Below are 6,189 nucleotides of genomic sequence, written 5' to 3' on the forward strand. Positions count from 1 at the left end.
TGTATTTTGTACCCATTTGAATGGAGAGTATTCCAAGGACAATGAAATCAAAAGTATTATGAGCTTCTTAAAATAATTTACAGATCTATTGAATATTAGATTATACCATCTAACTGTTCCAAATGAATAACGAGTTTACTATGGTTAAAAATTAATGATTCCTATGCTATAATACCAAATATTCAAGCGCCTCACCATAATCTACCTGGCCTCATGAATCAAAATAAAATCTGCTTAATATCTCCTTTTTTTCAAATAACGATTCTATCGTAATGCACGTGAGCAATTGCCGAAAGTACAATATTTTAATGCATATCATCACTGAATAAGTCTTCTGCGACGGCAAAATAAATTTCGAAACTCCGATTCAAAATATAAGAGATGGATACAGCATAAATTCATGACTCTAGCCCTGAAATATGCGTATAGACCAATTACTCATTGGACAAAAGTTATCACATCCTTGGATTTAAATGAAATGCACACGAATATTTTCTCCATTTCCATCTTCATCACAGCACTCTAGGATTTGCGGAGGGTGTTCGGAAGGGAGCGGAAGCGTCTCCACCACGAACCATTGACTGTCCACGCACGTGATGAAGGGGAACGATTTTGCCCTTACCTCAGCCCACGCTCGGGTCAGCCATAAAATATGAAGAACCTAGAGCGGGTTGACTTCGAAGGTAAGTTACTCCTCCCGCCCTATCTCACGTTGGCTAGACTGCCGACCGACTAGATTGCTATTTGGCACCCGTAATGGGCGTCGGTAAGGAGCAAAGGAGAGTGTATGCAAGCCGAGTGCGGACCGCGGGACGGGGGGGGAGGTGGTAGGAGTGGGGGGAAAAGGGGGAGTGAGAGAGAGAGAGAGTGGGGGGGGGGGTGGCGGGATGTTGCTGCATAGAGGCAAGAGAGCGTGTGAGATTGCTTGTGTTAAGGGGCGGCGCTGCGGTCGGGCGGGTGGGAAAGGAGTTACGAGGATACGAGCGGTATGTATGTCACGGGAGACCGCATGCTGATTCCCCTGCGCGCCTAGGCGTTCTCCAAAAGGGGCGGTGGATGGATGAAACGGTCGGGAAAGGATGTGGATGGAAGCGGATGGAAGGGTTGCTTGGAAAGAGGCTGGGAAGGAGAGATTCTTGAGAGGGGAGGGAGGTGGAGGAAACTCGGAGCGGGAGTGAGAGGAGGGGTTGGGAGAGAGGAGGGAATTCGGTTTTATACATTCATTTTTTCTACACGGGCACGACTTTCGGTCTCCACAAACGCCCGTCATCGCCCTCTGGAAAGCACCTCAACGCCCTCTCGTGTTCCTCTCCACCCCTTTTCGACCCCTCCTCCGCATCTTCCTCCTCACCCAACTCCTCGCCAATCCCCTTCCCCCGACTCATCCACCCACTCCCAGGTCTAAATCCCCTCCCCTTTACCATTCCATTCCGATTGCTTCCAAAGCTCATCCCCACAAAATTCCTTTCCAGAATTCTTTCGCTCAGACCTTCAAAAATCCACTTTCACAGCGTATTTACCGGTGACGATTTTTTTTGGCAAAAAGAGTTGTTCGTTCTGTTCATTCAACATCGGATACACAAAATTATGGAACCTTATCTGGGTCCAATGTATTATTATGTTTACTATGAAAGCAAAACCACTCGCTGCTTCATTTTTTGATGAATCCATCTTCAATCCAAGCGTCTTCATAAACCTATGAGATTATGTATCATAAACCTATTGTGTATCATAAACCTATGAGATGAGAGGTATGCGCTTGTAAGTAACACTAAAAGTGTCAAATCGGTTAAGGAGGAAGGACTATCACGAGAACATGTAGACTATCCGATATTGTGATGAAATATTATAGCTCAATAAAGCTTTTCAATTTTGGGTTAAAAGAATTAACACTATCTGGAAATAAGTTTTACCCTATCAATAAATAGAAAGAGGATAAATGTTTTCAATCTTACCATTGATGCCGTGCTTATTTTCTTTGAGAGTTGAGTCAATTCAGTGAAATGAAGAGTAGACCACCATTTCTGTTGGTATATTCAGTTGCACCTAAAACAGACATGAAATATAATACATAGATGTTGGAGGTGAATAAACAAAAATTGTAACCTCACAGTTACTGGACAAGCTTTGTTAGAATCTGCACGAATGAATTCCACCTTTCAAATTTCTTCCAGATAGACTTTTGAATTGACTCAATCAATTTAAAATTGATTAAAATAAATTGTATGCCTCCATTTCAAACGTATACGACTGATTTATTGCATATGCGTAGATTTGAGACTCAAAACATAGTTACTTATGATATTAGATTAAAAGCTAATCTTTAAAATGCTGTCTAAAATACTAAAACAAATCAAAGAAGTAATTCGTAAAAAAATAAGAAATTCGTAGATACTAAAATAATAGAGAGTTAAAATCTACTTTCTATGGGAAGTAACTAAAGATTAAAAACAATGTAATCCGGGAGAAAAATTATAACAGAAATGTATTGTACCTCGCAATACTTTTTCTGACATAAAGTATGAACATAAATGTAACGATGAATGTATGACGATCAATTTTTTAATTTTACGAGACACATACAGTAGAAGATGAATTTGACTTGCGTATAAATGTGGTTTCTCCTTATAGCTTTAATACGGTTTCATACATAAATATTTTCCTCCAATTTCAATTAAAATAAAAAAAATGACGCACAAATAGTTCGTTTTCATAAATTATAAATGCTATTCCACTGCCTTCTGTTTTAGTTTTTAAAGGGCCGTGCTAAAAGTGCATTAAATTTTAAGAAAAATATCAATTTGCTTTTCTTCTCTACGTGAGAAAAAGAAGGCATCTCATTAAAGAAATTACCTCCAATTACAAGTTCAGATGAAAAAATAGTTAGCCAGAAAAGGTATATTTCGATAAGGGCATCCACGGATTTCAAAAACATTCATATTTACATGTTCTGTAATTGGACGGCTTGACGCCATTATTATCACCTGTTCTCCATTCTTACTTTTTTTCTTCCAAGCCGAACTATCAACATTTTCATAACGTTCTCAATACCAATCCTCATCCTCCAATACCCAACATTTATCTCTGCACAACGTGTCTCATCTAAACGTCCCATTTTATATCCGAACTACTAATGAACCTTCGCTTTTCTCTTCTATCGAATCCCTTCTCTTCGCAAATCACATACCGCACCTGAAAATAATATATTGCATGCATCCTGCATATCTTCCTCCGACATCAGCGATGAATCCCCAGGCTCTGCGTGCACGCCATCTTGCGTAACCAAAACTCACGACCCTTTTTATGAAGCTTGATCATTAGTAGTTTGTTAAGCCGTTTCCTTACACAACAATTGTACAGCATTACTTCATATCAAACCCCTCGAGAGTTATTCTTTGGACGAAATGAAAAAAAGATAGCAGTTTCATTTTAGATCGGTACAAAATAGGTTGATAGGCCTGATAAAAATTACTCTTTATAAAATATAACAGATTATAGAAAGCATATTACAATTTAGAAATCATGTTTTGCCTTTGAATTCCAAAGGTTTCACTTTATACTTTTCCGAAAAAAACTATAATGATTGATAAACTAAGGTAGTAGGGATCCAAATCTGTCATTTTAAAATTTAGTTAATGTACTTCCGTTGATTTAAAAAATTGATACTATAGTATTTTTACCCACTCGGACCATGGAAATGAGATGAGATATCTCGATGAAATATACACCAACCAACTGCAGTTATCAACCCGAAGGCTGGTTTGAAAAGTGAGGTTAGGGCTCACCTAGTACTAAGCCCAACGAAGTGTGAAAGTCACACATCAGTGTAACAAGAAGGTGGATCCCTTCCTTGCACCACCTCTGGTTTACCAGATAGATCTTGTACCCGATAAATCACACAGTTTGGGTGACAACAAGAGGCGAGCCTGGGAATCAAATCCGGACCATTCGGCCAGTAGCCCAGCGCTATACCCACCAAACAACCAGGTCCTCATGTACCGTACCTCCTTATATTTTCCCAGATTATTATTACTCTGCAAACGTAGCAACAAAATTTAGCTGTATTCTGACATCAAAAAACCTCAAATTTAACATTTATCCCAACCCAAATTTTACCCAAATGAACAGCAACACGTATATAACCCGAAATATGTGGAAGCATGAGACGAGATTCTTACTATCTATTTCTGGAAAATAAGCTCATAAGCGTTGAAAACCTTTCGTGGAAAAAATACAAAAAGTCATAACCTGGAAGCGTGTCAGATCTGTTATTTTCATCGGGCGAAAGTTTTGAAAATTATTTTCTTCTCCGATACCATCGGCTCTCATTCGTGCCCTCGTCACCACCCCGCGATTTCAATATTCGAGTGCGAAACGTGACGAAATAACTTCGGGAGAACATTCTAAACAAAAAAACGCACCATAAAGTCAGGATTAAAGGCTTTGAGAGTAGGGGGGAGAGAAAGAGAGGGGAGAGAAGAGAGGACACATTTTCGTAACGACGAGTTAGTGGAGAGAAAAAAGAATCTGAAAGATTCTCGGTGTGGTAAATGTGTGCGGGAACAGATTAAAATGATCTCGCGTCTATTGGCGGCGGTCGCAATTATCAATCGAATCCGAAGAAAGACGTAGACAAAAAAATGATTGCGGGTGTCTGTTGCTGTTAAACTGGAGGTGGGATGAGGTCCTGGAGGTATGCGCTACGGGATGTAAAATAATGGGCTTACTAGGTGCGGAGTACTCGCGGGCTGGCTAGGTAGATAGATAGGCCAGGAGGGGAGTCGAGGAGTGGGGAGAGGCGAATCCCCTCGCCAACCCTTTTCCCCTCGGCCGTCGATCCGTACGTACCCTCGCAACGAACTCCAACCCATCATTACTATGGGAAGCCGATTATTATTCGGTGGCGTTACTCGGCACCGGACGCCTTTTTTTTATTTTTTGCCCCGCAGGGAGAGAAGCGTGGTGGTCTTTTGTTCCCCCACAATTCTCCGCGGGTGATCTGAAGTCCTCCCCTCACCAATGCTCCCGTGCCCACCTCTCCTTCCACCAAACTGCGAACGTGATTAAAACACTTTGACTGAAGGGTGTGAAATGACGAACGTGAGAAAATGTTCGCTTACAAGTGCGATCCTTCGCGTTGAATTAGTAATAAGGCCTTTCCTGCATCAGATTACTGATGCTTATGAAATGAGCATGAGTAGGGAATGGACCTTTTTCGATGAAGACCCCACAAAAACAGCTTCACGCATGTAATTAATATCAAAACCTTGATAAGAATTTTGGTTCTTGGTGGGATGATAAAAAGCACGAAGACGATACCGAGTAAAGAAAAAATGTTTATCAGATTTAAAGATTTAGCAAGTTTCTTGGGGTCGAGTTATGTTTTTTCCTAAATGAATTTAATTTTATCGATTTCATTTCTCCATTTGTCAATAAAGTAATGGAATATAACATAAATATGGGATAATTCACGTCATATAGTATCAAATTATTTTATTAACAAGATCAGTATGCATAATCAGTAAATGGAACGAGAATTCTGGACATTACAATACAAATAAATAATTTTCGTTGCAGAAGATATGGTTTCTATTATTAAATGCTAATGACGGTAACGGAGAGGTGGTGGCCACAAACCTCAGATGGCTCAAAAATATTTTATTAGTCCAACTGCTTAAACTGAGGGGAACTGATAATTCACTGAAAAATAAACAAACAGAAATTTTCAAACATTGCCAACGCAATGTTTTATGTGTTCGCAGCCATGGTGGACATCTTTTTTATGTCAATACGACAAAGTTACAGTAAGCATTTTGATCATTTACACTTTTCGCTCTCTTAAAATATGAGGGTATTTTGGAAAGTTCTCAGAATGGAATAGAAATAAACGAATTAACTCAGTGAATTTTTTTTTTTACTTTTCAATATAGTCCCCATGTACAAATAATGCACTTGGTCAAGCGATGTTCCAATGTCTTGAAAATTATATTCCATCAGGCATGTAAAATACCCGTCTTCTTCGACTGTTTGTTCTTTGTCTAAAGAACCCCGTCCGCCGAGGAAACTTTTGAGCTGGAGGAAAAGATAGAAATATGATGGAGCCAAATGAGGCTAATAAGGCGGGCGCGGCAACAATTCGTATCTAGTTCTCGTATTTTACCATAGCAACGACACGTGTGTGGGCGTTCA

The 6,189-nt window shown here is 39.8% G+C and overlaps 1 long non-coding RNA gene across 1 annotated transcript in view; it reads right to left on the bottom strand.

Moving 5' to 3' along the window:
• LOC139692858 (uncharacterized) overlaps positions 1–2,048 on the bottom strand; it is a 234,784-nt gene extending 232,736 nt beyond the window's left edge. The window contains exon 1 of the long non-coding RNA XR_011701805.1: positions 1,956–2,048. This is a non-coding gene — a long non-coding RNA (uncharacterized lncRNA). The remainder of the gene's footprint in view (positions 1–1,955) is intronic.
• Between the last annotated feature and the right edge of the window lie 4,141 nt (positions 2,049–6,189).

The sequence above is a fragment of the Hetaerina americana genome, unplaced genomic scaffold (assembly GCF_022747635.1).
Source record: "Hetaerina americana unplaced genomic scaffold, ioHetAmer1.1.p SCAF_42, whole genome shotgun sequence".
Lineage (NCBI taxonomy): Eukaryota > Metazoa > Arthropoda > Insecta > Odonata > Calopterygidae > Hetaerina > Hetaerina americana.